The sequence below is a fragment of the Macrotis lagotis genome, chromosome 1 (genome assembly GCF_037893015.1).
Source record: "Macrotis lagotis isolate mMagLag1 chromosome 1, bilby.v1.9.chrom.fasta, whole genome shotgun sequence".
Lineage (NCBI taxonomy): Eukaryota > Metazoa > Chordata > Mammalia > Peramelemorphia > Peramelidae > Macrotis > Macrotis lagotis.
The window spans coordinates 710,322,356-710,345,735 of NC_133658.1; the positions used below are offsets into that span (position 1 = coordinate 710,322,356).

Below are 23,380 nucleotides of genomic sequence, written 5' to 3' on the forward strand. Positions count from 1 at the left end.
AGTCACGTTTGTTTTAGGTAAAGGTCACCAGGCAATGTGCCTTTAGAAACTTTAGATATTGGAAGAAAATAAAGAAATATTGGGGTGAACAACCTTTGTGTAGATCACTCTGTCAAGAATCCATAAATATGGGCATATGAGTAGAAGCTTCTCCCATATTCAAAGATTTTGAGAACAAAATTCAATATTCAGAGTTATTGTCAACTGCCTTTTATTTGACAAATGCAGCTTATGTGGCATCAATATTTAAAGCACTTAACACTATATTTCTTTATTTTTATTTTATAAGGAAAAACACTGTCCACTTTTTACCAGGAGCCTTTATGCTTGCAATACATAATAATTCTGTATATTTATGCATTTTATTCTGTTATTTTCTCTGATAAAAGTTCTCTATTTTGTGACACTGTTTATCAAGAAACACCATGTGAAAGTTAATAATAACATAATTTAGAGCAATAATTACATTTTTATTCAATAGCTGTGGGAAAACACTGAGTTGAATAATGAGATAAAAATGAGTGTCTCAGTCCTAACAGGACATTAATCAACATATTAACTGTGTAGGCAAACTGATTTGAAGCTGTTATGGCTTAATTTGTCTCAAAATCATTATTTTTAATGTATTGCATAATGTACTTTAAAATATGTGTTGAAGTGATTATATGTAAGAATTAGATTTCAACAGAATAGATGTTGCTCTTTATTCTAGCATGAATTATCCCTTTTTTTATAGTATACAGTATAAAATCGATATTCCCGAAACTCTGACATTTCAGAGCAAAGGTAAGATAAGACTAAATTAATTCTGCAACCTCTCTGCCTAAATTTGGTTATAGCTGTGGAGGCCATTTTCTTTATCTCCTTAAGTCAAATGGCTAACTACTGTTTAATGGATTTTCTCACTTTATGCAACCAATCTAGGTTGTCTCAGTTCTAACAAAAGCTCAGGATTTTCATGCTTATAATGATATAAAATTTGTTCTATCCTTGACCTCTATATTTTCTTTCTTTACACTCTATCAGAAGTAAGAGGCAGCCAGGTGGCCCAGTGGATATAGTACTGTCCCTGGAGTCAGGAGGAAATGAATTCAAATCCAACTTTAGACACCTAACTGTGTGCCCTTGGGCAAGTCACTTAACCCCATTGCCTCACCAACTCCCCCCCCCCCCCAAAAAAAAGTAGATGGTACTTGAGGGAAGTAAGGATTAGTACATAGAAAGAAAGTTGACTTAGAAATCAGGAAGAACTGACTCAAGTCTAGCTGCTGTAACCCATAGTGTCTGGGCAAGTTACTTTTTTCTCAACAACAAGGGAAGTTAGGTGCCACAGTAGAAACAAACAAGGTCTGGAATTAGTAATATTTTTTTGTGTTCAAATCTGACCTCAGGCTATTACTAGTTAGTTGCATGACCCAGGCCAAATCTCTTAACCTTGTTTACCTTAGTTTCCCCATCTGTAAAAATGAGTTGGGGAAGGAAATGGCAAACTATTCCAGTATCTTTGCTAATAAAACTGCTTTAAAGGGATCATCACTAAGAATTAGACATGAGTGAAATGATTGAATAATACAACTAACCCTGGGCAAGACTATGAGTTGGGGAACAGGTACCAACCTGGATTCCTCATCTGGAAATTTCCTATACCATTGAAATCACCATTCTGGACTCTATCCTATTCTATCCTAAACCCTAATACTTGCCTTGTGAATTCTGAGTTCATATCAAAGTTGGTTTCTTTCACTCAAAATTAGGTGCTCTTACTATTGCCCCCAGGGTGGGCTCTAAACCTTGGAATAAAGAATTGACTCATGACCAAATCACAAGTTTTAGAGAAAAGTTCAAATTCTTAAATGATTCATGTCATTTCATTTAGGGTATCCTTTATTTATACACTGCAAAATGAATGAACAAAAATGGAAGCATATGAACTTCTATTTATTGAATACTTCTCTACACAATGATAATAGGTAGGTATGTTTTATCCTTTTTTTCTCATCACTTTTCGTAGCTTTGCTTAAGGGAAAAAAGGTGTTAGATGAAAAGAGTGAGCTTGTTTTTGTAATTAAATACAAGCATCAAGCAACATCTGATAGTCATATTTTATATATGTTGAAATAAAACAATTTTCCCTCAGACTTGGATGGTGCAATTTTTCTTGGCAATCTTCTGCCATGTCTCCTCAACAGCAATGTCTTTTTGGTTGGAGACATTTTGGAAATGACATTTGCCTTTCCCCTTAAATGCTACTCAGCTCAAGAGGCTCCATTTGTCAGAGGCAGCCTATTTTTCTTTCTACAGTAGATTTTCACATATTCCATGAAGTACAGCTACAGATGAGATCACAAAAAGTTGGACATGACTGAGAAATGAAAAACATATGGAGTCTGGAACAAGCCACCATTTTTGCTTGTGATTGAATTACCAGAAACCATTCTCAGGGTTTCCAAATCTACCTGAGCTTCAAAAAGATCTTTGATTCAGAACATGAGTGACAGTCCTTTTTGTTTGTTTATCTACTATATTAACATTCCTTTCATGTCTTTCACAGAAAGAAAGCATGAAGATATCATTGAAGAGTTAGAAAGTACCTTTGAGCTACCAATCACTTAGTCCATGCTCTTAAGTTAGATGAAATTCTGGCTTCAATAGGACTAATGGGATGATGGAGAACTTTGGAATAATACTTGCTCCCATCAACTGATAATCCTTAAACAATAACCATGTGCCAGGGTTCATGCTAGACCTTAGAAATACCAGTACAAAAAAATGAATGAAACAATTCCTATTCTCAAGAAAATTTCTCCAAATTTACAAGCTTGAAGTTTTAACCATTTCTCCCCTCTTTTGCAAAATATTATCCTTCCCTTCCCACCTACCATTTAAGGAGGGTGTCCAGGCCAGTTATCTCTTTATTTTCCATGAGACTCCACTCCTCTGAGCTTCTACATCATTTTGTTATAAAACAATAGCAAAAACAACATTTTCATTGCAAAAGACACCTTTGAATGAAAGAGAACATGCTTATGAATTGTTAACCATAACTTTTGTTCTAGTCATTTTGCTTTCTTTCTAATAACTCATATGATGCTTCCAGGTACTCCAGGTACCCTAAATAGGAATTCTTCCACTGGTGATAAATTATGTTGGGGAAGAAATAGAGCTACAGAGAAACTATCCTAGAAACAATCTCATTGGGAGAGGAGGTAGAAGTCTATGACTCCCTTGTGTGATTTGATTACTTAGTTCTGAGAGAACTAACAATTTCATCCCCACAGAGCTTAGTTTATGCCTCTGTGGCCCAATTGATTGTTCTCAACTGTGCAAAAGGAAAACTTAGGGAAACTATAACAATATGAACCTAAGGGTAATAGCCTTGGCTTTGGGTATATATGCCACTTTTGAAAAATTATTCCCTGGGGAAGGAATGAATCCACTCTCCTTGCCCTAAAGAGAGTTCTGCTCCTACAATCAACTTACATATACAACTTAGAATTTTTCATTCATCCCAATGGACATGTGAGTATATTGAGAATAGTAATACAGGTTATTTCTCACTTCCCTCACAGCCAATCCACTCCCTTCTTCACTTTTTATCATCTAGTACTTCCCTGCTTCAACTTATCCTTTTACTGTTATATAAGCTTCCTAATTTACACCTTGCTTGAAAGGCAATCAACTCCTCAGAACTGTGACCTCAGTACTATGGCTTCTACAAAGATTCTGTTGGAAAAGTCCTCTCCTTCTCCCAGCACAACACACCCTGTTGTCCCCCCACCATCATCTTGAGCCTGAGGCATCCCCAATTGACTTTAGGCTTTGGGACAGATGTCAATAAATAACAGCTCCAACCATTTTTTTTCATTCAAAGAGTAGGAATGATGTACGGTCTATATTGCTGATTTCTTTCTATTTCCCTCTAAACCCACCCTTCTTCAAAAATTTCCTTTTTGCTGATCAGGATTCTACAATATGGTGATGTGCTGGAACTGTTTTGAACAGGTTCTCAAAAGCCATTTGTTAAATTTTCTATGAGAACATCTCAGAAATCAGAAAATGTTAGAAATCAGAGCATAAGATACTGTTTTTTGATTGTCTGGATTTATAAAAATGATGAATAAAGTATTAATGATACAAATTAAACTCAAAAGTTTGTTATAGGTACATTATTTTCCAGGAGAGCTGGTTGTTAAACATCTACCATCACACACACACACACACACACACACACACACACACACACACACAAACACACACCAACCATCTCTCTAATCTCTTTGGTTCACAACTTCAAGGTTACTCTCACTCCCACTTACCCTCCTATCCAATTCACCTAAACTATTGAAATAGTTACCTAATTGTTCTCCCTGACTTCAAACCCTTCTTCTTTCCAATCTTAATACATAAGTGATTTTCCAAAAGTGTAAATCTAGCAATGTCATTTTACTTCTTGAAAAACTCCAATGACCCTTTTCATCCTAACTCTAACATACTTTTTGTTCTTTTTATACATTATTCCTCTGCTCATAGTCCACAATATAATCAAACTGGCCTTATTGCTATTCTTGACCCAAAATATCCCATCTCCAGGCTTCATGGCACTGTATTTGCTGTCCTTAAAAAATTAGGAATTCACTCCCTCCTTACCTCTACCTCTTGGAATTCCTTCTACATGAAGCCTTTTGTGATTTCCCCCAAATTCTAGTTCATTCCCTTATAAAATTTTCTAGATTTATTTCGTAAATATTTATGTTGTGTCTATCAATAAAATGTAAACTCTTTAAGGGCTATTTAATTTTTTTTGTATCTGAAACTTAGAATAATGTCCAGTATGAATCGTTTTAATAAATGCTTTTTGACTAATTGATTTCTGGAGGGTGGGGGGATGGGGGGATTTCAAAATAGATTTAATTCATTTGCATACTTGAGCTATTCTTCCACTTAATTTCAGCTTTTAAAAAACTTTGAATTCTCAATTTCATGAAAGAAATCAGAAAAAATGTAAGATATTTATTTGAAAAAAGATATGAAGCAACATATACATCTATCAATAACACATTAATGTGTTGTCTCTCCACACCCCTTCCCACATTATTTATGACCATCTTTTGTCATCTAGCAATTTACTGGACATGAGGTGAAACTTGCATTTCTGCTATGTTTTGTATTTGGGGGCATTCTTTCATATTTTTAATGGCTTTAATTCTTCTTTATGAAAGTATTTATTCATGTCCTATGAACAAATTCTCCCTTGTTGCATAACTTTTGGTCCTATATACCTGTATTAGTTCTCTGGTTCTCTGTATATCTTGGATTTCAAGAAAAGGTGACATTTCAACAATTGATGTAAAAGTAATTTTTTTAAGAATTCATACTGTGGAGAAGGCATTTAGAAAACTGACATTTGGAAATGTTTTCATCATTATGTTATTTTGTTGCCAAAAATATTTGTCACTTATATAAACTTTCATATCTGAATATTTAAACTTGGAAACAGAATTGTCTATTCCACATGAAGAGTTTTTCCCAGGTTTTGAACCAGTTTTTTAAAAATATAACAGTATGACAGTTTAGATTGGTTTAGAAGAACAGCAAATTGATAATACGAAAGAAGAAAACTTTATGGCAAAATTTCAAAAATGTTTTTGTACCTGGTAAATGAAATGAAGAATCATGTTATGGTTTATTAAGTCCAACCAACATCAAACCACTTAACCTTACAGAGAGTTTGGTCTTTTACTATGACTGACATTAAATAAACTGAATGTAGCATCATGTACGTTTATATAACTTAAAAACAGACAAACCTATATTATCTAATATAACTATTAGTGTTGTTGTTGTTGTTGTTGTTGTTCATTTATTTTAGTAGCGGCCAACTCTTCATGACTCCGTTTTGGAATTTTCTTCACAAAGATACTGGAATGGCTTGCCATTTCTTTCTCCTGCTTATTTTACAGATACAAAACTGAAGTAAATGGAGTTAAGTGACTTACCCAGGGTCAGAGAGGTAGTAGTAATTATCTGAGACTAGTTTTGAACTCAGGAAGCTTGTATCTGCTTGTGGCACTTAGCTGATATATCTATCTATCTATCTATCTATATAGATATAATTTAAATATATATATGTATATATATAATTTAAATATATATTTATAAACTATATCTCTAAATACAATCAAGGTTCTTTTAAAAATTATTTTTACTGATAGTGGTTGAAATTAAAAAGTTGGATGACCATTACTTTGGATTCCTTCTATTCCTATGGGGAGATACAACATATTCACATAAAAACAATATAGGAGGTATACAGGGGCAGCTAAGTGGCACAGTGGCTAGAGTACTGGCCCTAGAGTCAGGAGTGCCCGAGTTCAAGACACTGAATAATTGTCTAGCTGTGTGACCTTGGACAAGTCACTTAACCCCATTGCCTTAAATAAATAAAAAAAGAAAAAAAGAATTAAAAAGAATATAGGAGGTATACAAAGGAAATATAAATTGATTTCCTAGTAACATAGGAACTAACAAGTGGGGAAGTTGTGAAAGAGTTGGGTCACAGCTTTTGTTTGGGATTCTTTATGTGTTTGGTTCTGTGGGTTAGCCTGTAAGTTCTTAGAGTGTACCCTTCCACAATCTGTTGTTGTGATTTTTTTAAACTAAATTCTATGTTGTGGATTAACTTATTTATATATTCTATTCCAGATCTCTCCATTCATGAAACAATCCACTTAAAATTACTTCAGAAATCTAAAGAGCATATTTTTAAAACATCTAACAAATATTCTACAAATTTAATTATGAATAAGTGAAACTTTCCCAACATTTCAAGGATGGCAAAATGCTTCTAAAGCATTATTTCCTTGGAACCTCAAAACAATCTTTTCAGGTAAGTACCCATGGTTTTGATCCCAGTTCAACAGATGAGGAAACTGAAGCTCAGAAAGGTTAAGCTATATTTCCGTAGTCACATGCAAAGTAAAATATAGAAGTCTCTCCTGACTCCAAGTTCAGCATGTTTTCCTCTAAACACCCTGCAACACATGGTAAACTTTGTATTTAACAAGCCTTCTTTCTTAGAGAGCTATTGAATCTTTGAAAATGTGTATCTATCTTTCTTTTCTTGAACAATCAATTTTATTTAATATAAAAAATTTGTGCTAATATAGGTTTATGCAAATATTGATGTGATTTTTCCCCATAGTCCTAAAAAAGAATATTTCTTACCTTCATCTATTACAAAAGAAAAAAAAAAGTAGGGAAAAAATTGGCTGCTAAACTGTATGAATGATGTGGTGACACAATATGTGAATTGGTAGGCACTTAGCAATTAGGTACTTAGCAATGCTAATGTCAGATGCCAGACAAACTGGATGTCAAACAAAGACCAGCTCCACTTCAAAACTGTGTGCCACACAGAGTTGGCTGTATTTTTACATTTCAGAAGATAAAAAAGAAGTGGGTAGTCAGGTTCCTTTCAACCTAACCCAGAGGAAAGAGGAATCCAAGAATTTGGAATTCCAGTGCCCCACTTGAACAAAGGGTTAAACACCTGAAAGGTCAAATAACCATGCAAAGTTCATTACTCCCTCTCAGGTTTTGCATGTTTTTCTTATTGAAATGTGTTTAAATGTATATTAAAAAAGGCTAATAGTGAGGGTGAAGCCTCTGTTCATTAAATTTCTTTGCTTTTTCGTCCATTTAGTGACCATTTGTGAACACAGCATTTGGCAGTTCATCATCTGGAGGTGGGCAAACCTCAGGGGGCAGAGTAGAGAACAGAATACACAGTCAATGAAAAGGCCTGACTTTTGCCATTTGTCCTAATGCTCCTTGGATGCTTGATGTTTTAAGCTTTAAAGGAGAAGTGAATATAAATTCAGGAAAAAAAATTAGAGTGAGGCTGCTTGAATGTGATATCCTTTGTCAATAACATTTTGAGTATTTGTTCTTTTCATTAATATGTGATTTTGAATTCAGTTATTCTTTGGAAGCAGATTTTTTTACCCAAACTATTTCAGTTTAAAACAAAACAAAACAACCAGCTTCCCTGAAAACTGTGAAAGGATCCCTAATGAGGCAAGATATTTGAACTGAATAATTGATTCTATGGAAGGAAAACCATGATCAGTTCTTGAGAGCTAATGACATGAATGACACAGCATAGAAGATCACACTTCCAGCAAGTTTAGGGGGCATAGGTCATTATGAAGTACAATGTTTGTTTTCCTGCAGGTGTCAAGTAATTGATATGTAACCACAAATAGCAAATTAAAGTATTCTTTGAAAAAAGATGAGATGCACTTAAGAATAAGGAAGAAAAGAAGGTGAAGATATTGATGGTAACCCTATTTTATTCTAGGAAGTTAGAAGGTAGAATTATTTGAGACAAGGGAAGAAGAAAGACCAGTGAACACAAAGGTAAATCTCATAGAGGATGAAATGAGAAATTCTTAGGGAGAAACTATGTTTTACACTGAAAGAAGTTTTAATATGAAACACATGAAGTAAACAGGATGGAAGTCATCCAGTAAGGTCAATCAAGTCAGCCTACCATGTGCCAATGCCTGTGTCAGAGGAAGAAGGGGAATAATAGTGCAGTTGGTGGTTCTTCCCTAAAAATACTGAAGCAGCTATTTGTCATAATGACATTACAAAAGAGAAATATGTTGTTCTCATGATGCATGCAGATTTAGAATGTGACAACAGTCTCCTGAAACTGTCAAACCTGGTGACTGTTCTCTATTTCTAATGATTAATGTGTGGAGGAACATGATGGAAAACATTTTCAGTGAAGAGCAATGAAAGATGCAACAGAGATGTTATTATCAACAAAATGTACCACAGACTACCTAGACCAAAAAAGGAAACATAATTCAGAAAACATATCAAACCTATCCCAGAAATATGATAGAGTGATAAAAAGTGGCTTAAATTAATCAAAAACAGAGCATCTTGGGGCGACTAGGTGTCACAGTGAATAGTGTACCAGCCCTGGAGTCAGGAGTACCTGAGTTGAAATCTGGCCTCAGACACTTAATAATTGCCTATCTGTGTGGCCTTGGGCAAGCCACTTAACCCCATTGCCTTGCAAAAACTAAAAAAATAGCAGAACATCTTATAAATTTTTGTATTGCTTTAATAACAATTTTTTTCCTTAAAACAAGGGAAACTGGTACTCTGGACCTAAGTTTAACAAACAGTTATGAAATGATGTTGAAATAAAAATGATAAGAACCTGGAGACAAATGATCACTTCTAAAAATCTGGAATGGAAGAAAGGGAATCTGGTCAATTTAGATATGTGTGTGTGTGTGTATATATATATATATATATATATATATATATATATATATATATATATATATATATGTATATACATATATATATATACATATATGTACATATGTATGTATCTCCTACATTTGGGTAAAGTAGATTTCAAAAAAAGGTTCAGAGAAAGAAGAGGTAAGATCACAGGACCTCAAATTCTATAGGTAAAATCAGGCAAGAGCTATAGGATGCTCTTCAAAATTAAACTCTGAAGATAGAAAATAAGATAATTATTATGAAGATGAAAAAGCATTCTCTACCTAGAATGATGTGGATACTTCAAGAACTCATCAAACTACTTAACTTATTAAAAAAGACACATAGAAGATGTATGAAAGACCAAATAATGAGATGAATAGAAAAATATGGCACAATCACTATGAATAATATGATAAAATTCTAGAGTTGAAAATGAAGTAAGATAATTTACAATGCTAAAAACAACATAAAAGCTTTTAGTTGAGGATAAAATGAGAAACAAAGAATGGATCTGACCACTGTTGTGTTGGGACAATGATATTAGACAACAGAGATAAGGTTGAAGGCCCAAATCTTATGCTGTTTCAATTTCCTCTGCCAAGAAAAAAAGATTGGGAATAATAGATTAAAATAGTTTAACAAGCAATTGAAAATTAACAGTTGAGGATCTAGTAAAACAATAGTTAACCATCCTCAATGATCTTGTCACCAGATGGAGAATGATGAGATTGAAATTGCAAGGAAATATGACTATGGAACTTTTAAGTCAGTATTGTTGGGGAAATGGTGCAGAAATAATCATGGAACTAGAAACAGGTAGATAAGATTTCAGTTTTCAAAAGATATACAGAATCTAAGAACTATTGACCAGTGAACCTGACTTCAATTCCTGACAAAATTCTGAAACATATGGCAAAAGGGATGCTTATGAGTATGTTTGCTAATAGCTGGAACATCATGACAGATTAACTTTCTTTTTTTTGACAGATTTACTAGACTGATAGATCAGAATATTACTGAAAATATGCTACATCTATATTTCAGCAGATCAACACTGAGCAAAGCATTTCAAGATACTGTGAGGTAAGACAGCACTTACCTTGTGTTTCTGTGACTCCCTTCAATTCCATAGGGAAATTAGACTTGTCAGCAAGGAAAGTGTAGTAACTCATGGTCTTTAGGTTTCTATCAAATACAAAGGGCACTGATCCATGTGGATAGAACCTTTTTTGCATCCATGTGACCAGGAAGCCATATTACACCTTTTAGGGAAAAATCTAATTTAATTCACGTTGTGGGGTAGAAGGAAAAATTCTGTTAGATATTAGTCTTATTAGAACTCAGAATTGATGGAAAGGTCAGTTATAAACGGGTCAGTGTTAACTTGGATAATGGGTTCTGATGGCATTCTCTAGTGATTTTTTCTTGGTCTTATTCCCTTTAAGTTTCATGTAAAATATATAAGACTTGCAGATCAGGAAGCTGGGAGTAATAGTATATTTTATGCAAGAATCAGCATCCAAGAAAATCTTGACAGCTAGAAAGTAGGGTTGAAAATTTGGTTTTACAATGAAATAGAGATAAAGTAAAGTAGCATACATTGATTCAAAGAATCAGCTTCCTGAGAATAAGGCAAAAGAAGCATGAATAGAAAATAATTGAAAATTTTAACAGAGTAAAAAATTCAAAATTAATCAATAGTTGTGATATAGCAGCCTAAAAACTAACATTACTGTAGACCCTATTTCAAGAGATATAGTGTTCAGGACCCAAGGGTTCACAAGGGTTTTTCTGTACTCTGTCTTGGTCAGATTCTATCTAGAATGCTGTGTTTGATTCTTGTTACCATACTTATGGAAAGTCACTGGCAAACAAGGGTTAGACTCCACAAGAAAGAAAACAGAATGATGAGAGGACTGCCATATGAGGGTTGATAGAAGAGATTGGGAATGTATTAGCCTGAAAAAGAGACCTGCTTTCTGGTTACAAATACCCAAAATATTTAGAGCAGTAGTGAATATCAAGAGATTAAGTGATTGCCACATCAGCAAGGCACCTTTAGATAGTATCTTCTGAGTTAATGGACCTTCCTAGCTTCCTCCTGCCCATTGGAAGTTCCAATTCCTTCCCTTCCATATTGCCAGAAGGTTGACTTTTGCTTTTCCCCTTGTTATCAATGACTCTAGAAGAAAGAATGAGGCTGATAATTTTATGCAAATCTGCCTCACTTATTTGCAATTCATGTACAAGTCAAGATATGACTCCATGATACTGTTTGAAAACAAAGATCCAAAAACATCCAAACCTATTCCTGGTATCTACTTTACTCCAACTTAACTCACTACAGTGATTCATGCTAGAGCTCTCCATTACTTCCAAAGCTGTCACTACTGGACCCAAATCAGTTCAGGTTCCTTGGATACCAGATCTCTTTCCACCATAACCAGAGTTTTAAATGCCAAACATTTATCTTCAGAATTTTGACCAAGACCAGAACTTTCCCCACAAGAACCAGATCAATGTAGAGCCCCTGATACTTTTTTCTCTAATATTAGAGAAAGAATTCCTCTATTATTTTCTCCGTCATTGAGGGTAGAATCTTTCAAATATTATTATATTTCTATTCTATGGTTAGCAGATTCTTCATCCTTTAATCTCTCTTAATTCACCTAGGACTGCCTAGGTGAAAACTTCCTTACCAGGCTATCATACCATACCCTTTCATTCTCATCCAACCTGCTATATTTTCTTATCTCACTCTGCCCTTTCTCTCCATTGTGCTCCATTTAGCCTTTTCTTAAACCTTTTCCTTTCACTCTCTTCCTGTCTTATCTTAGTCATGCAAACCTGTATCCATTCCAGAAGATACAACTACACTAAATCACCAATCATTTCTCTCCAATATTAGATATGTCTTTTCTCCAAGTAACTTGGCATTCAGGTCAAGTAAAAGGAAATGCTCATCACTACCACTTCTACCTTTGCCACCATTACTCAATGGATTATTTGCTTTGGGATTTATGAAATCATTTATATAAATGACTTGACCTGGATTTTGGTAGCTATTATCTATTGGTCATTTCCCATCTTTTCTCATGCAATTCAGTATTTAGCTCACCATCTACCCTGATAATCAGGGACTTCAATAAACATGATGTTTTCTTGTGCAAACTGAGGTCTAATGGCAATCTCTTCAATGCAAGTAACTTGTGCCTTCAATCTATCTCAATCACACTTTAAGATGGTTGATCTAATCATCATCTCTAAATCCTACTCCTCCATATCCAGAATTCTGAAATTCCTCTGAGCATAATCCCTCTGTCTCTCTTTGTACTTTTTTTTATAAAACTGTTTTCCCTCTTCATCACAACCTAATGGCATTTCATCTCTCCCATTCTAACTTTCTTCTCATTCTAATTTTGTCCCCTTTACCTATTACTCTCTATATCTTGCCAACCCCAACATTGGGTTACCTTACATTATCTCTCTTCTGATTCAGATGCTGCTGAAAACTCCTGAAGAAAGTTATACAATCTTGCTAACAGAATCCATGATTTCCTTTCATTATCTACTCTCAAATAGAGAAGCAATCTAGATTGCCAGTCATTCTATTCTTATCTAATTCATTGTATTCAAGTACTCACATTGGGTATTCTAAAACTTTTCTCTCCCTCCTTCCCCCATACCACATCAGTTTCATTTGCAAATTTGAACTGAAATTGCTCTTTTCAAAATAACCAAAGACATCTTATTTCTTAAATCTAATGTTAAATTTTTAATCCTTATCCTTCTAGACAAGGTCATGATATTGATATTTCTAAACAACCCCTCCTCCTGGGTACTTTTTTCTCTTTAGATTTGTATGATGCTATTCCTTCCTGGTTTTCATTCTACCTAATAAGTGGATATAGCATGATAGAAAGAATCTGGAGTCAGGGAACTCACCTCTGATACTCATTATTTTTTTTGATGTTAAGTAAGTCATATGAGCTCAACTCCATCATTTAAACAGATAGTATTGGACAATTGATCCTATGGAAATTTTTCAACTCTATCTTCTGCTGACTGAATGTTGGTATTCCTCAAGATTCTATCCTGGCCCCTCTTTTTTTTTCTTTTGACAGTCTCATCAGTTTTCATGAAGTAAAAGATCAACCCTAAGCACATGTTTGGTGTACTGGATAAAAGGTCAGATCTGAAGTTAGGAAGAATTATCTTTCTGAATGCAAATCTAGCCTCAGACATTAGCTATGTGACTCCAAGCAAGTCATTTAATTCTGTTTGCCTCAGTTTCTTCATGTATAAAATGAACTAAAGAAGGAAATGGCAAACCACTTCAGTATCTTTAGAGTAGAGTCATGAAGAGTCAGAAATGACTTTTAAAAAAGACAACAGCAAGTACACAAAATCCAATCTATCTATCCAGTTTTAATATTTCTCCAGAATATGAGTCCCACATCATGATATAGATGCCTACTGGGTACCACCAGATGAACTGAAGGTATCACAAATGTTATGTCTCCAAAATGGAATTTGTAATCCATCCCACCCTACCTTCAAATACAACTTTTCCTCCATGAAGTTCTTGTATTAAGAGTATTACCATCCTTCTAGAAATTCTAGTTCACAACTTCAGTCATCCTTAACTCCTCCCTCTCCTTAATTTTATTTTTAAAAGAAAAGAAGAATATTGAAGAATGAGAAATGGACAAGAGAGCCATGGGAAAAGAATATGAAGTAGATCAAGGACATTCATGGGGAGACTTTTGATCCCTGTATAGATTTTTCTAGACTCCAATGTGGTTTTCCTCAATTAGCTGTTCCATTACTCCTTTTTTTCCTTCCTTTTCTAATACTGAGTGGGATTTTGGATTTATCAAGATTAAGGAAAAAAAGAATTTTCTCTTATAACTATAGGGATGGAAATCTCAGATAAAAGTTTTTAGCCATGGCAGGTATCTCAAAAGTTGTAATTTGGTCATCTCTGAGCTAGAATAAGGAAAAGAGAAATTGAGAGAGAAAAATTATTTTGATAGAAATTTAATGAGTGAAACTGGAAGGCAAAGAAGCCTGTGTGAAGCTAGTTTCTGTAAACCGCAAGTGGGATAGCCACAGCTTGGGCCAAGAAGACAAGTGTAGGCACAGAAAAGAAGGTCTGTTTCACTCTTTCAAAATAAGAATCCAGAATGATGAATTCACATTTTTTTGTCTGCACATTTTTCTTTACTTATGTAGTTTAAATGTGCCTTCAAATTGAAATCCTAAAACAGAAAGGGTATTGCCATTTGAAATTATACTTGTTTCTAAAACTCAATTTGTGCAAAAATAGTGTATGTCCTTTAAAAAGTTTTATAGTAAATTTAGAGGTCATTATGTAGTCATTTTCTGTTCCATATACCTTATTTCCTAAAGATTTTAAATCAAAGGACTATGTCTTTATGCTAATTTATGTGATTCTACTCAGAGACAGTAAAGTAAGCTAAATGATTTCCCTGAGTTCTTCCTAGACCAAATATTTTTGTGAAACCATCTATTTAAGAAAGCAAAAACACATTCCCATTGACTTCCTTGTGCCATTGTTTGGTCCCAATTCTCTTTAAAGACTCAGACCATGAGGGAATCAATATTCACTCCTCTAGAATTTCACCTTTGTGTCACTTTGGCTCATCAGTCTCAAATGTGAATCTCAAAATGAGCTTGCCATCTTCCCCACTTCCACTCTCTCTTCTTTCCAGGTTCCCTATTTCTGTTGATGGCCCCACCATCTTGGCGGTCAGAAACCTTAGTTATCATTGATTCTTTCCTCCCTTTCATCCATCATGTCCAAATAGATGCTTGATTCTGCTCTTTATTCTACTCTTCAACATTTCTCATAGCCAATCCCTACTGAGGAAGCTATTATCCTATTTTGGGCCCTTTTCACCTCTTGTCTGTCCTATTAAAAATCTCTTAGTTGGACTCCTAGCTCCCACTCCTTTATCCCCTCTGCATTCTCTCTTCTACATGGCTACCAAATCATTTTCCTAAAGTATAAGTTTGGACCATGTCGTTCTCCTGCTCAAGAGACCTTAGTAGTTCCTTATTGCTTTTGAGATAAAATCTAAGCTTTTTTGCTTGGTGTGAGGATATGATCTTGGACTACTTTTCTAAGATTCTTGTACATTGTTCCCTTTCACACACTCATATTCAAGACAAATTGACCTACTAACTCTTCCTTGAACTTCTCACTCCCTCTCAAATCTTATGCCTAGGGCTCAGTCTATGCCCCTTGTCTGGAATACATTCTTCCCTTCCCATTGCCTCTTATATTCCTTAGCTTTCTTCATGGTTAAGCTCAAGAGCCATTTGCTACAGGAAGGTTTTCTTTATCTCCTTAGTTATTGCCATTCTTTCCCTCCTTCTAGAGAATTAGGCAGAGGTTTGCTTGTCTTCATGTTGTATTCTCCCCAAATAATATCAGCTCTCTAAGGGTAGGAATTATGTCATTTCATCTCTGTATTCTCAGTTCCTGGTGCAATCCTATATATATATAGTAGGTGATCAATAAATGTTTGTTGGGTTGGGAATGAAAGTCTTCAAGTATATGAAGAGCTATCAAGTGGGAAAAGGGTTTTGAATTGATCAGTTTGGCCTAAGGCATAACTGGAAACAATAGCTATGAATGTGCCTCCCAGGCCCTGACTCTTGACTCTTTCCATAACATTAGACTTTCCATCTCTGGAACTAAGGAGAATATCAAAAATAGAGACAAAGAAGAAAGTGTAACTCTGCATGAATAGCAGAAAAAAAGTCTTACAATAAAATAATAAACTTCACACCTAATTCTCTTTACTTCTAGGGAAAATAAAATGTGACAGTTTCACTGTGTTATAGTCATCAAAAAGGTGAAAATTCTTTTAAAGCAAAAAAAATTAGAAAAAATATATTTAATGCCATCAAAAGCCTATTTAATATTCCCACAAAACCTGTCTAAATATAGTGATGAGCTACTCAGATAATTTATTCTAAGACATAAGAAGTTTTATTTTGCTTTCCAAGGAAAGTTTTTCTTTATTAGACATAAGGTACTGACAGTGATGAAAACCAAGTCAGCAAAACTACCTTCAGATTGCCATTTTATGCCTAGTACTTCAAAATTTATAGTAAGATAAAAACCCTTGATTTCTGTAATTTTCACAAGTATATTTCAAACCTTGATTTTTAAGACTGGATTTTAGCGTAATGGAAAGAGCCCCAGATTTGGAAACAGAGGACATGGACTGGAAGTCCAGCTTTGCTATTATCTATCTGTGTGACTTTAGGCAAGTCATTTCAGTCTTTGAAACTCATTAAGTTGTTTCACCTGGAGAGGAGGAGAGTTGAATTTGATGACTTCCAAGATCCTATAGCTGTAAATCCTATAAAATATTCATATAGAACTATAGGAGAGAACAGAATTAACATTTTCTTTCCCAGAAGTCTCATCATCAGTTCACACTCCTTGAGCACAAATGTGTAGATACTTTCTGTAAGAGCAACACAGACAAAATACCCTGTCTCCTCATTTGATGTACATGTATGCATCAAAAGGTATGATCATTGCTTTAATAGCATAAATCTTTCCCTAGCTTCTTCCTTACCAACTAGGTAGCATGATGAATATAATGCTGATTCTAGAGTCAGGAAGACCTGTGTTCAAAATCAAGCCTCAGATGCTTACTACATGGGTCACCCTAGACAAATCACTTAATCTTTTTTGCCTCAATCTCCTCATCTGTAAAAAACCAGAAATAATAATAGTACCTACTTCCCAAAGTTGTTGAAATGATTATAAAGAACTTATTTATACATATATATAAATAAATGTTAGCTATTATTATTATTCTCTAGACTGTTGAAGTAGACTACTTTGTCTTTCTTTCCTAGACTCTCTCTTTTCCAATCCATCCTCCTATGATCAGATTTAGAACTGGAAGGAATCACAGAAGTTTCCTAGTCCAACTCCATTAGAAAGAAGTAAACTAAGGCCCACAAATCCATAGTGAGTGTCAGTATATGGATTTGAACATAGTTCTTTGACTTCTACTTCACCATTTTCTAAAACAATAAACAAATTGATCTGAATTAAACAAATTAATCTAAAATAATCTTCCCATTACTCCCCTGCTCATGAATTTTCAGAGGTTTTCTTTTTGCATCTAGGATGAAAGGAAAAACTCCTCAATTTGGCATTTAAAGTTTTTTGCAGTCTGACTCCAGTCTGCTTTTTCTAAACATTTCATATTCCTCCTCTACATACACTCCACATTCCACACAAAATCTTCTACTTATATTCCCAGAAGTAAATATTTTATCTCTTGCTCTGTCTGACCCTGAAGTCTAGAATGTACCTTTTCCTCATTCAATTCTCATCTCCTGAAGCAAGGTCCTTGAGTGAGAATCTAAGAGGTAGAGATAATCTTCTATTACAAGCATGGGAAATAGAAACAGGAAATAGAGTGTTGGATGGGTGAAGGGAAATTGCGTGAAACAATCCTGGACATGTTGGTTGGAGCCAGAAAAATTTGTGTTCTACTTATAAAGTCTTCTGGAATCCAGAATCACTTTCACTTTCCATCATAATGAATTATCAGAGAAATTCTTTTACAGCAAACTTTGTCAGTACAAGTATTCAGTCCAGGGAGAAGATAGTGTAGCACACCATCAAAAGTTTTGCCATCTATTTTTTATTGAGTAAGTAATATGACAAAAATTGGGTTTTAAGAATATTATTCTAGGAGTAATATGTGGATAAATTTGACATGGGAAGAGACTGAAAACAAAAGGACCAATATCCAAATGCTGGGGTTGGTGGCAGCAGGAATGTTCTACCAGGGACAAATCTGAGAAACATTTTGAAAGAACTGAGACTTTAGGGAATAAACGGTTATTTTACAGGATCTAGAGTTGAACGTCAATTAGAGATCATCTAGTTCAACATTGTAGTTTTTGTTCTTTTGTTTTATTCTTACAAATGGGAAACTGAGGTTCATGGTGAGGAAGTGCCCTGAAGAAAGTTACATAATGGAGTTGAGAGTTAAATCCAAGATCTCTGACTCCAAATTAAATACTCTTTCCACATGACTCCTTATCTCTTATTGAATGAATAAAAGAGGACAACTTACTAGGGAGCTGTCTGTTGCTTGTTGTTGTTGAATTGTTTCAAACAGGTCCTACTCTTTGTGATCCCATTTGGGGTTTTCTTCAAAGCTACTGCAGTGGTTGCCATTTCCTTCTCCAATTCATTTTTCAGATGTAGAAATTGAGACAAACAAAATAAATACATGAAGCCAGGTTTGAACTCCAGAAGATGACTCTTTCTGACTCCAGGTTCAGCATCCTATCCATTGTACCACTGAGCTATACCTGTCATTATACTTAGTCCTTCATAAAGGTATATGATTTCCTTTCCCAAGGTCTCTTCCTCTAAGTAACATGTCAAACAAACCCTGATTCCCACACATATGGATAGTTTGTTACACAACATTATTGTGATATACACACACATGAACACATAAACACACACACACACACACACACACACACACACACACTCACACCGATTGGACACAGAACTCCATGTTACTGGGGAATGTGGATCATTTTTACTGGGCAGCATCTAGCATACTGCCATTGGAGTTGATGTAGTAGATAATGGGCTGCTGAGCATTCTCTGGAACTTTCCTCTTTCCCTTATGGATTACAGAGTTTCTTTTGAAGTAGAATAGGAGAACAAGAATTCAGGATTCTCTTGCTTCTGAGTCATTTAGAATAGAAATACCACAAACAGAAGGAAGTCATAAAAGAGGAAGATTTGGGGAAAACATGATCACCAGTTCTGGGCACACTGAGTTTAAAATAATGGAAAGAAGTATAGTTTGAAAGGTCTAGTAGGCTGCTAGAAATATAAAATTGAAAACTGATGATGGGGTTGGGATTACATCTATAAAAATAGAATAGTAGAAAAAACTCTTGAATTATACTCAGAAGACCCAAGTTCCAATTCTCCTCCTCCCACTTAATACTTGCATAATTCCCCAGATAAATGTACCTCAGTTTCCTCAGTGATAAAATAAGGGACTGGTCTCGGTGACTTCTGAGGTCTCTCTCAGGGAAATATGGTGGTCATCTGCACAGATATATATGCAGAAATAAAAGTAGGTGACTTCTTTGAAGGAATTTAAATATATAGGAAAATACCACACATTGCTTTCAAATGCACTTACATGGGATTCTAATCCTTCTCATTCTAACTAAACTCCCTCAAAATATAAATAATTAGCCAAATTGAGATTGCCAGAATAATAATCCAGATTAAAGCCAGAATCAAGATTTACTTGATTTACTCACTTAAAATGTCAAACAAGCTTATGGGAGTGTTCTCCATTAAAATGGTTACCTTTATTTCTGCAAACTGGAAAATTCTTTGACTAACAGATGCTTTTGTTATTTAATGGTACTCCAAGCCTATAATGGCACCACTTTACATATCCAAGTACAGCTAAAAACCTAAAGATCTTTAATCCCTTCCACACAATATGTGCATAAACCTTGTTTGTCATTATGATAGTCCAGTTTTTCTTAACTAAATACTATAGCAAAATAGTTTCAATACTAAATGGTATTTCAAAGTATGATTTGCTATGGCTTTAAATAAAGTAAATGCATATCCTTTAGTCATAGTAAAACAAAAGTCTAGTCCTCAATTATTAATGACAATTCTTATGTTTTTAAGCATAGTAGAATCATATAGTTAAAGTTAGAAGGGACCTTAGGGATCAAATGCATTTACTTTATTTTTTTTACTTATTTACTTCAACTACCTTACTTTACAGAAAAGGAAACTGAGATCCTAAGTGATATAATGATTTTTCCAATAGGAAGTGATATAGATAGGAATTGCCTGGTGACCCTAAAACTAGCTCTCTGTCCACTAGAATTTCATCAATGTTAGCACTCTGTTTACTAGTACAAGTCACTATTCTTCAATGAAATTTTGTTGAGTTGCTAGGGCTAAAAAAAAAAAATCAACATGTGATGAGCAATCTTATTATTTGCCTGCCAATATATTTGTAGCATATTTGATACTTGGTTTCACCAAGTGAGACTTTCTGAACTTTCTAAAGGTGATCCTTGAACATCAGAGAGATATTCTCTTGGGAGGTCTTTACTCATAACATTTCCAAATTGGTAGGACCCGTTGGAGCTTGCATTCAATTCACATAATTTTCAAGAAACATGGTTACCCCATGCTACAATGAGGCATCAAAGTAGGATTTTAAAGGAATATAGCCATGGAATGTTAGGTAGGAGCAGATTAAAGAAGTAGTCAAGCTAAAGAGAGCAGTTCACCAAATTACACTACAATCTTTACAGTTGGTAGAAATTCACCAGTATTTAAGTGGACAGTTTTAAATAAGCCCACATGGTATCAATTCATTCAACTACCTATGGATATATTGTGTAGCTAATTTATCTTGCTGAATATATTTGTCATTAATTCTACTGAAAAATCAGACATTTTATGGGCATCATACCAAGATTAATATATAGTTCTGGCTGTCAACTTGCTCTAAAATTTTTTTAATTACAAATCTTCTCTTTCATGCTATGTGCTGCATAACTCTGGGGTCTCCACTGACACAGACCCAGTATCCATGGAAATGACAGAACACTCTCACAGAACAAATGGCCATTCCTGTAGCCCCATCACACTTCCACAATTTCACTGAGTTCCACTGTTTCCATTCCAGACACCCCTAGGACCTACCTCCCTACAAAGCTGACCTAATCATGCATTTTCAAATATATCTAAATCAGAGGCTTGTGATAAGTTTGAAGTACAAATTTTGAAGACTCTCAAGTCTTAGCTATTTATTATTACTACCCTTATAATCTTGGCTAGAATTTTAGTATGTGTAGAATTTAGTAAGTGTAAACTTTTTTACAAGAGAATGACAGTTGGGACTTTCTGATATTTAGCTTCCAAAACATGAAGACTCCTCCTTCCTTTACAAAGTGGGTTATCAGCACTTGTCAGATTGTCAATCATGAATTAAAGCCAAAAGGGACCTTTAGAGACCATCCCCCAATCTCTCAATTTATAGGAGAAGAAACTGAGGTTCAGAGCAATAATTTGCCCCAAATCACTTAGAATACTAGTGAAGAAAGTATGATATGGTGGACTCCAAAGCTAGTTTTCTTTCCATTGCCTTTCTATTCCTTTATTAAGTTGGATCATTGAGAAACAACACACTTGAGCATGTTGCTTTGTTTCCCTGAAGAAATACCTCTATGAGTTAAGAATTAATTTTATATTCTCAACTTTTATTTGTTGTTGTTGAGAAGTTTTTGGTTGTGTCTGAATCTTCGTGACCCATTAGGGATTTTCCTTGGCAAACACACAATTTGTTGGCCTTTTCTTCTCCAGTTAATATTAGGGATGAGGAAACTGAGACAAACAAGGTTAAAAAAACTCGTCAAGGATCACACAACTAGTAAATGTCTGAGATCAGATTTGAACTAGATCTTCATGACTCTAGACACAGGCACTATCCACTGTGTTATCTAGTTGCCCTTTTGTAGAAAGTGTTTATTTATTTTTGCAAAATCATCATTGAAAACATTGCTCACAATATTATAAGATATTCCTTATATAGCAACATAAGACAAATTTCTCCTTCAATTAAATTGTGGTGATAAATAGTCTTTCAAATGAAAATTGTTGTAACTTTTGTCAGTTCATGAAAGTTTAATGTGATAGAATTAAAGAAAGCACTTAATTTGGAATCAGATAAAGTGTGAATCCTGGCCCTGCTGCTTCTATCTTGTACGACTCAAGTCATTACTTTCTCTGGCCTCAATTTCTTCATTTTTATTTATTTTTGTTTTAGGTTTTTGCAAGGCAAACGGGGTTAAGTGGCTTGCCCAAGGCCACACATCTAGGTAATTATTAAGTGTCTGAGGCCGAATTTGAACCCAGGTACTCCTGACTCTAGGGCCGGTGCTTTATCCACTATGCCACCTAGTCGCCCCAATTTCCTCATTTTTAAAATGAATTTAATGAATTAGTTGGATTAGGGGATTCCTAGCTCTAAGTCGTATACATAAAGAATTGTCTTAATGGTTCAATATTAAGTTAGAAAGAAGTCTCTGTTAGAGTTCCCCAGGGAGCTATGCAGGTGGCACAAAGTTTGAAGGGAGAACCAACATGTTAAATGAAAATACAGAATCCAAAAAGATTCTGATAGATAAGAGCATTGAGTTATATCTAATAAGATCTCTATCCAATCTATATCTAGCAACTCGAACCAGATGGCTCCAGATGAGCATGTTACTTTGGTTCCCTAAAGAAATACCTCTATGAGTTAAGAATTAATGTTATGTTTTAACTTTTGTTTGTTGTTGTTGTTGTTGAGAAGTTTTTAGTTGTGTCTAAATTCTTGTGACCCATTAGGGATTTTCCTTGGCAAACACACATAATTGTTTGTCATTTCTTCTCCAGTTCATATTATGGATGAGGAAACTGAGGCAAACAAGGTTAAAAAGCTTGTTAAGGGTCACACAGCTAGTAAATGACTGAGATCAGATTTGACTTTGCACAGTATCCCCTCACTTAAATTCAGTCCACTTTCATGGCATGGTATCATCCCCCTCAAGTCATGGAATTCTTTGAGAATGAAAGACAAACAATGACAATATATTACATAGAAACACATACACTTGAATTCAAAATATCAACTCCACAAAGTGGGGGAGAAAAGGAATAGTGAGAAAACTTGTCAAGGAAGAACTGATCTGATGATTTTAAGGGAAATCAAGCTCAAAACAAGTCTTACAATGTCATATAGCTACTAAAACAAATAATGCTTTCTGAAAGTGCAGTAGAAGAAGTCTAGCATTCATGACTGGAGGAGCTGAGGGACTCACCATTCATAATGCAGTTAGAACACACCTAGGGCACTGTATTCAACTTTGATTATTAAGAAGGATCCTAGTAAATCCTGAAGGACTTCCTGAAGAGGACAATCAGGTTGATAAAGGCCTTATTGCC

The 23,380-nt window shown here is 34.8% G+C and overlaps 1 long non-coding RNA gene across 9 annotated transcripts in view; it reads left to right on the top strand.

The window, feature by feature from the left end:
* Positions 1–23,380, top strand: part of LOC141507872 (uncharacterized) — a 250,353-nt gene that overhangs the window by 204,394 nt on the left and 22,579 nt on the right. For 7 of the 9 annotated variants that reach the window (XR_012474294.1, XR_012474293.1, XR_012474295.1 and 4 more), the window contains 3 exons: positions 1,877–1,970; positions 6,703–6,886; positions 10,297–10,392. This is a non-coding gene — a long non-coding RNA (uncharacterized LOC141507872). The remainder of the gene's footprint in view (positions 1–1,876; positions 1,971–6,702; positions 6,887–10,296; positions 10,393–23,380) is intronic. The other 2 variants (XR_012474297.1, XR_012474299.1) reach the window with 1 other exon arrangement.